Source organism: Colobus angolensis, unplaced genomic scaffold (genome assembly GCF_000951035.1).
Source record: "Colobus angolensis palliatus isolate OR3802 unplaced genomic scaffold, Cang.pa_1.0 Scaffold129, whole genome shotgun sequence".
Classification (NCBI taxonomy): domain Eukaryota; kingdom Metazoa; phylum Chordata; class Mammalia; order Primates; family Cercopithecidae; genus Colobus; species Colobus angolensis.
In genome coordinates this window covers 7837813-7847615 of record NW_012114141.1, presented here as the reverse complement: position 1 = coordinate 7847615, position 9803 = coordinate 7837813, and positions in this window count along the sequence as shown.

Genomic DNA, 9803 nt, shown 5'->3' with positions numbered 1-9803 from the left:
GGAAGGAAGGAAGGAAGGAAGGAAGGAAGGAAGGAAGGAAGGAAGGGAGGGAGCGAGGGAGGGAGGGAGGGAAGAACTCCTGAATCAAAGGTCAAAGAACTGACTCTGGGGTCACAAACTTCTTAGCACCACCAGACCCTGGTAGCTCCAAACAATGAAAAGTTAGCCCCTCAAAAAAATCCCTAATAGTTTATGTATTATTTATATTTTATTGACATTTATTCACTTGTCATAATCATTAGCTATCATGAAGAATTGGAGCTGTTGGGTATGGGTTTGAATTGAGGCAGCAAAGAATAGCATTAACTGTAGCCATTACAACATTAGATGCTAATTCCAGAATTTCAGAAACTAGAGGTGAGATTATGAAGGAGTTCTTGAAGATAAAGCAGTCATATTATTGTGTTTTACTAAAGAACATCATGCATGATGCTTTGGCTTCAAAACAAAGCCATTTTCTTGACAAAGTTCTGAACTTTGAATGGTCTTCGCATTGCTTTCTTTTTGTTCTTACCACAGCACAGAGCAGGATGAAAGTGCCATTGTAGAATTTTAAATCATGACAAGAAAAACAGTATTGAACTGTAAATATTTACAACCCTCTCACTCTTTCATTTCTATAAAGATAAAGGATCCTTTGTTTGTGGCACCAAACTTGGTGCTATTCTTTGTAATGCTGAAAAACTAATAGAGTTTGGGAGGAGGCAGTAGGGAAGGAGAAGGAGAGAAAAGGCCTCAGAACTGAAAATGTTGTCAGGAGAAAGGCATATGAGAAAGGGGAAAGAAACTGGAACTATGATTGGGCTATGTGGGGCTTGGGAAAGAGATGGATGAAAACAAGTTTTTGAGGAAGTTCTATTATCTGCAGACAAATGTAATCCCCTTTAATCATCTCCTCAAGAAAGTTTGAGGTCAGTACTGCATTTCTTTTGGAGGCATTTTCAGAAGATCCAGGTAGGTCTGGGGCAGGAGCAGGAACTAGTTTTATTCAAGTCACTTAAAAGTCTCTGCCAACCTTTTGGTTGAGTACATGTGTGTGAATTCCAAGCATCTGGAAAAGATTTTTGTGGACTCCATCTATCATCTTACCAAGTGTCCTCTACATCTCAAATCTCAAACTTCTCTCTCAAGCTTCTTCTATTTGGCACCTTCAACCACTTTCTTAACAGCTCTATCTTGATGTCTTATTGATATGCAAACTGTAATGTACATAATATTGAACTGTCCTTTTCCAAAAGCTAGTTTCTCTTTCAAAATTACTAACTGTACAGATTATCAGTTATACCAGTACTTTTCTGGATCACTCAAGATAAGCATCTCAGGATCTCCTTTTGTTCTCTTCATGTCCTCACTTTCATTCTAATTCATTATTAAACAACCATTCATTATTAGTCATTGAGGACAGATGTGCTGGGTATTGATTGAGGCATTGAAATACAGTGGTGAACAGGACATACAGGCTCCTAGATCAAAGCTGACCAAAACATGGGATGGTTTTTTTACAATATATCTCACCTATCTCTTTTCATCCTTACTACCGAAATCATAATATAAGTCATCATTTATCTATCCCTATTATTTACCACCTGAACTCTGGAACCAGGCTTACTCCTTCTCATCAACCTTCTAAGCTTCCACAGTTTCGTTACCAAGTTTTAGTCTTCCTATTCTTTGCTCAAAAGCATAGCATGATACCCCGTCATCTACAGTATAGAATCCTGTTATCTTATCTAGCATTCAGACACCTCAAAGTCCAGTATTGACATTACTGATTAACTTCATCTCTTCCATATATACATTGACATACACTCTTCTATTCATCACACTCCTAATACCTTATGATATTATTTTTCTCACACAGTTATTCCTCAGGCAAAGATACTTTTTGTCCTCCATATTTATCTGAATGCAAAACTTACGTTATCGTATGAAAACCATTGTACAACCCATATTTGTAGAATACGTTACAACTCTTTTAATTCATTCACATTCTTTATCTCATTTATTATCTCCTTTGATACCCATAGGGCTATAGTAGGAAGGACTGATTTTAGTCTGGCCAGTTTACAGATGAGAAAACTGAGTCAAAATAATGTTATGAATGAGAGAAGAGATTAAAAAACTGAACTAGAAATTTTGACCCTTACTTTTTTTCAGCTTTTTCCAGTATGCCATGTATTTAACCAGCTAAAAGTTTCACTGAGAAGGCTGAAAATTCCAGCAACAAATAGCAAATGGATCTTCCTAATAGAAACTTGTAGCGCTTTTTCCCTTGGGTAGGTAACTTGCTCGATGAGGATTCTATGTGACACAAGTGCTCTGTTGTGGGATTCACTGCATCTTCTGGAAAAGCGTACAACCTGTTAGCCTTCATTTCATCTTCATCTCCTTGCCTAAGTGAAAACTATTTTTGATGTAACACCCTCAGATTCCTTTTAATTCTTAGATTGATGTGGACATTGTTAAACTAGACTTGCCAAACTCAGGTTATGTATTGGGAATCAAAGTGAGCCCCTGGGACTCCTCAGAACAGCTAGTGTCAACTGGAATATGATGAAATCCTGTAAGAACTGAATGGGTTATTAAAACATTACAGTTAGGCTACAGCAGCAGGGAAAACAGAAAAATTTTCTTAAGAAGAAAAAGAAGAGAAATTGCTTTGGGTATACAATCAAAAAATGGTGCTTGCCTTATGTAACTCTTCTGGATGAAATATATCTTTATATAGTCAGTGAAAAAAAATTGCTTTAGCTCAGCTTTTTAAAAGCCAATTTTGCTATTCTTATACTAACATGTATATTTTTACATTTTATGTATATAATGGGAATGGCTACTTTTTTGGTCAAATTTGCAGAGAGAAGGAATATTTCCTAATTGCAATTCTGTAGAAAACTCATTTGTTTTGAATATATATCTTTCCGGTCTGACTAAATGAGAATCATCATTTATTTTTCACATGTTAACATTAGACAATTTTGTATTTTTTACTATAAAATATCCCAATAGCATAGGGCATGGGAGAGAGGAGAAAAATAAATGACATTTACTGAATTCCTGCTATGTGCCCAGATCTTTACCCATATCTTGTTTTATTTGGCAGCACACTTAAAAGAAGGTCTTTCAGTCTATGTTTTAGAAGTGATAAATTAGAGGTTGAGAGAGAGATTAAGTAACATATTCAGGAGCTCTCAACTAGGAAGCAACAAAAGTAAAGTTCAAACTGGCTGTGATTCACTGAAAACCAGTGCCTCATCCACTGAGCACTGCATTTGGCACATACAAGGTGATCAGCAAATTGTAATCAAACAGAAATTTCTGTGAAAACACTTTTTTTCTTTTCTATAAAGAAATAATAGAAGGGAAAGTAATCTGGAAGGAAGTATGTGGCTTTGTAAGAAAGTTGTTCCAAGTTTGGAAAGTTGCATTTTCTGAAAGATGCAAAACTTATATTCTTTCTGTTTTCATTAGGAAACACTTCACAGTGAAAGAAACAAAATTACACTTATTAAACTTCAAAGATTATGTTTACTTTTTCAACCAACAGAGACGTGGAAAGTAAATTGGAAACAGGACATAAACATGAGTGGAAGCTTTGCATTGTCTTTCAAAGGAAAAGAGATTGCCCTCCATGGAATGGAGAAGAATGATGTCAGTAAAAACTAACACCATTCTTCTCAACCTGGTTTAATGCTGGCATCTAGCAGTCAATGATTATGCCAGAAAAACTAGCACTGTGGACAAACTGGCTTGTTCCTTTGAAAGAAATCTGTGGCAGCTTAGCTAGTCCTAACTTTGCAGCTTTAGTTTCTTCTTGTACACTTCTAACCTTAACGGCATCAACTGAAGATGTATTTATTGTTTATGTCAAAACAGCCCCTTGTTATATTTTGTATTTTACCATGAAACAGGGAGAAAGGGTCTATAGTAGCATTATACCTGATTGAAATATTTTGTTTAAGCTGGCATTAAGTGAAAATTGTTCGCTATTTAAGACAGTGATTAAAATGATAGATTCTGGAGTCAGACTCATGAGGGTCAAATCCCAGCTCTGTCATTTGTTAATTGTGTGAGTTAGATAAAATTACGAAACCTTTGTATGCCTCAGTTTTCTCATTTATAAAATGGGACTAGTAATAATATTATCAATGTGGCTCATATCGAATTATTATAAGAATTGTATACTGTACTGCTTTTAAAGCATTTAACAGTGCTTGTCAAATAATAAGCACCAATGAATATTAACTTGTTGCCATAGTTTGGATGTTTGTCCTGCAAACGTCACGTTGAAATTTGATCCCCAATGTAGCAGGTGAGGCCTAATGGGAAACGTTTGGGTCATGGAGGTGGATCTCTCATGAGTGACTTGGTGCAGTCCTCGTGGTAATGACGGAGTTTTCATTCTTTTCGTTTCCATAACAGCTGGTTGTTAAAACGAGCCTGGCACCTCCTCCCTCTCTCTCTTATGTGATCTCTACATAGGCCAGATTCCCTTCACCTTCCACCATGAGTGGAAGCAGCCTGAACCCCTTAACAGAGTTAGATGCTGGTGCCATGCTTCTTGTACAATCTGCAGAACCGTGAGCCAAATAAATCTTTTTTCTTTATAAATTACCCAGCCTGTGATATTCTTCTATAGGAACACAAATAGACTAAGACTCACTACTATTATCATTTGCAACAAATTATCCATTAAAATAGTCAGGAGGAACTTAGGAAAAGAGAAATGCAGGAATCTACTTTGAAAGTCAATTAGTGTCTCTGTGGGAAGGCCAGACTGTTGTCCTTTCTGTGTCCTATCTCAGTAAGTCTGTTGTGTGTATATTATTCGACTTAATTCATCTCCACTAAAATTGTTTCACAAGAGTTTGGAAGGATATTCACCAATTTCATTTCAGATGAAATTAAATTGAGTAGCACAAGTGATGACATACTGTAAGTGAGCTAAGGACTCTGCATATTAATATAGCCTCCAACCTCTGCATCAGAGAAAGGGCAATAAACTTACTTAAGGGCAACTAATCTCCAGATGAGGATTAATTTTCAAATATTTTTAAAATGAGGGGAAAGTGCCACAACAACATTATTCCAAGATATAAAAATTACAAAGTAGTCAGAAAATCCAGAAAAAATAACTGTACTGGTCAGCTCAGGCTGCAATTGCAAAACACCATTGACTGGATAACTTAAACAACAGAAATGTATTTTCTCAGAGTTTCTTGGTCTAGAAAGTCCAAGGGTCAGTTTCTGGTGAGGGGTCTTCTTCTGGATTGCAGACAGCTGCCTTCTTGTGTTCCCATACGGCAGAGAAAGAGTGTTCTGATGTCTCTTCCTCTTTTTACGTGGATTAGGACTCCACCCTTGTGACCTCATCTCATCAAAATTATTTCCTAAAAGCCCTGTCTCCAAATACTAAGTCACACTGTGGGTTAAGGCTTCAATATATGAATCTGTGGAATGGACACAATTCAGTCCATTCCAAGGACATAACTCTGAAGAAGTTATGATTATGAAAATAAGAAAAAAAAGTTACTTGTTTAGAAATCAGAAATGTGTGCACCTGAAAGGAGTAGAAGATGTAGGCTTTATAAAACTGGAGCAGATGGCCAGAAGCAGCAGACTAGCAGAGATGAACGAAGGGTATCAAGAAATGGAAAATGAAGTGGCAATCTGAAATCTTAAACCCAGAGACTTCTAATTACCTTACTAAATTACTCAGGTAGAACAGTTATTCCTGAAGCTTTCCATCTAACAAAGAGGTTACTATGATTAATGCATTTTCCTTAAGGTCTAGTGTTTGGTTTAACTGCAGATTTTCTTACAGAAAAAAATAATTTCAGAAATTGTTTTCAAAATGCAGTATTTGGTGTGAGGATGGATGTGGAGAGAAATAGAGATAAGGGTCGAGAAGAACAGATAAGTAGATAAATGAAAAAGCATAAAGAGGGGAGTTAATAAGGTATGGCAAGTCAGGGACAAGTCAAGATGGCAAAAAAGAAGTGGTATGAAGAAACTGGTGCATGAAACAGTAGAGATAACAGTAAATAATAGAAAAAAGGGAACAACAAAAGGCTACCTCATGAACAGCACATGTAGCATTATTAAATATTAAAAGATGATCTAAATAAGGACAGAGTCAGAATAATAATAAAAATACTAAAACCATAAACAGGTTCAGATAATTGTTTCATGGTATTTTAATAAAATCTTGCTGTGTTTTATTCTGTAAGTTATTTTAAGGAAGGGCCTTTGTCTTGCATTGGCTTTTATTCCCAGTATGTCTTGTGAACAAATTGTTTCCACAAGCATCTGCGGATGGTTGAATTAAATAAATATTGTGTCCTTACTACCTACCAGATACAATTGTCTCCAGGTATCCATAGAGGATTGGTTTCACGACCCCCTGCAGATAACAAAATTCGCAGATGCTCAAGTCCCTGATATGAAGTTGTATAGTATTTGCATATAGCTTATGCACATCCTCCACTACACTTTAAATTATCTCTAGATTACTTATAATGCCTAATACAATAAAAGTGCTATGTCAATAATTGTTCTATTGCTTAAGAAATAATAAAAAGAAGAAAATAAGCCTGTACATGTTCCATTCAGACACAGTCATCCTTTTGTTTCCAAATATTTTCAATCTATGTTTGGGTGAATCCACAGATGCAGAACCCACAGACACAGAGGCCCTGCTGTACTGTACTACTTGCTGAGAATATAAAGATAAACATGCTTTGCCTTCTGATCTCAAAGAATTATCAGCCTAGTTGAAAAGAAATAAATTATAGACATCCAATAGTTACTCTTAAAGTAAAAGTAAAAATTATCTAAAAGTATGGAGAGTATTGGATAATGAAAGTTTTGTACTAAAAAAAGATTCTTTAAGTAAAAATTAAAATTTTAATATCCATTTAAATTTGTTAACCTGAGATATCCTTCTCTATATTGGTGTCAATCCTAAACTCACGACCTGAAGAGCTAAGATCTTCAGATTTCAGGCTCAACTGAATTTTGTCCTCTAAGTATTGCATTACTTAAATTCTTTCCTCATATTTATGAACTCTATGAGTCAAATAATTTAACAAGAAAGACTATGAAGAATAACTGATATTTCCGAAGTCCCAAAGCTGGTGTGGAACAGGGCCAGATTAACAACTATACTAGCACTATTGGTTCTCCAACCTGGAAATTTGGAGAGAAAAGCATTGCAGCTCATTCTTTATCATTTGTTTTATTGGACTATTATGTTCTTTCTTGTGTTTCAAGATGAAACTCAGAGGAAGCTCAATTACGGAATCCCATAACATTATTTGTATATACAATTCCAGCCCTGCCCGACATTTAATTTTACCTCTGAAAGGACTAATCTAATCTCTACAAGTCTGTTTTAGGCCTGGAATAAGACCTGGAAGCAAAAGACAGGAAGTGAGATTATCCAGTTTAAGCAATTATAAAGCTACTTTTTAAAGAACTGATTTCTACCCAGTTTTATTATATAAGTTCTGCCCAAAAGTGTGCAGAAAAAAAAAAAAATGAACTAGCTGATAGTGTCCTATGACAGCACAGTCATATCTCTTCTTCAGAATTTTAACTGAAGCTTTTCAACAGTCCTGGTTAAATCACCAGATGGATTTGAAAGAATGTCATTACAAAGTCCTTATGTGAGTTGGCAAATAGAAGTCAACAAAAGCTTTGTGCTTTATTCAGACCAACCCATGCTGAGGAGTTCAAAGTCTGATTTTTTTTTTAAATATTGTCTACGAAATATTTCCTGATTGAACTCTGTAGCTTTCTTCCCCACCCTTGTCTCCCTTTAAGGAAGAAACACAAGATATTTAAGCTTAGACCTCATAAGAATAAAACTTTTCAAATGAGCAGAAATTTCAAAAGGCATTTCGTAAAACAGAGGCCGAATCAAAGAGAATGGCAAATAACAGTATTTTGATGAAGACTGAAACCTCTGGGTATTTAAACTACACATACATTGTGTGTTTGTGTGTGTGTATATAGATATACATTTTTTCCTTTTTATATTCTCTCTCATATGATATTTGTGACATAAAACAGATGGTGGTTCTGTCCTCAGAAAAAAGAGAAATCAATGTGACTAGCTACCAGTGCTGTTGGAAGGTTCTGTCTTTTAGATTGAAGCGGTTTCCTACCTGAAACAAAGTTTTACAGAAAGCAAGGCATGACCATTTCCAAGAAGAATTCTTTTAAGCTGTATCTGTATAGGGCAGGCCACCTGGGTTGCAGAATGGTCCATCTGTTCATGTTAGCAGTCTCTGTAAGAAGCGGGGATGGCTACTGCTAAATTGAATGTTCCACGTACCTTCATGATCACTGAGAAGGGAAGCACCAAATGGCTCACCCATGCTGTGGCCCATTCATGTGAGAACATTGATGACACAGTGGAGAGCAAATATGGCAGATGTCCTCAACAGGGAAGAACAAGCAGCATATTTGCGAACTGTGCTCCTGGTCATACTTGACTTGTGAAGGGTTGGGGTAAACAAGTACACAGAGTGTTGACTGAGTTAGGAGTGGGGAAGCAGAGAAACACACTAGTCTGAAACAATATTAACATATTAATTATATTTTACTATGTATTCAGTAATTTAGTTATAACATTTGTTGTATGGCCTTACTGCCTCAGTTTATATAGAAATTCTAAATTCCATCTTGGTTAGGAGATGAGGGTTCTTTTCTTTTCATGTCTTCATTTTTCAAAACAAAACAAAACATGTCATTCTACCACCCTCAGTTAAAGGGAATTCACAGGCATCTGAGACCCGTGCATGGTATTGTTGACTGCGGGAAATGGAGGAAGGATCCCATATTGGAAGATAGCTCAGGAGCCCTGCTTTCCTTCCATGCTTTTCCCTTATCCTCTGACAAAAGATTATTTTCACCTCTCTCTCATGAAGGAGTCCGATCACTCAGAGACATTCATCTTGTCTTCCCTTTCTCTCAGGCTCATTGTTATGTAGCTTTTGAGATAGAAACACTTACTTTGCAACCTTACATTCATTTCAATTCTTTTTGTTTAGACCTTAGGGCAAATGTTTTCTTGAGTATTTGTTTCTGCCTTTGGTTATGCTTAAAAGAAAAAATGCCCTACAGACTACCATTGGCAGAGCAGAAAGGCAGGGAAATACATAGAACATCCACATATTTTTCCATCAATAAATAATCCTAAATTTTCAAATACATGATGACGTTTTCCTCAGAATAATCCCTTAGGTAGATACTACTAGCCTTTCTGTACAGATGAGAAAACTGGGACTCAGAGAGGTACTAATTTATCTACTTTCGTTCAGCTGAAAACTGAGAAAGGTGACCTCTCTTACATGCAAAGTTTGACAAAGATTCTCTCCTTGACCAAACTCCAGCCAGACTTCTTTTGAGCCCTCTTCTCAACTAAGCCTCAACTTTGGCCTACAAAGTCTTGAATAAACACTAACACAGTTTCTAACAGCTCAAGACCACCTCCCTAATATGACCCTTAAATTGCCTGCTAAGAAAACTCAAGGCTGCCAAAAAATTTTTACTGTTTGTTCCAGCCAACACTTGAGGATGCAGACTGGGGCCTCTGTGTTCCATTCTTTGTGAAACGATGAATCCTGTCCTTGATTATTTCCACTAGTAGATATTGCTTGTCTAATGGCATTTACACTGATCGATTCTGTGTCATTTTTCACTTCCCTAACTCTGCTAAGCCCCTACTTGCCCCACTTTCTACCCCTTAATTTTCCTTTTAAAATATGCATTTACCTCTATGCAAGCAAAAGTTGAGTTCA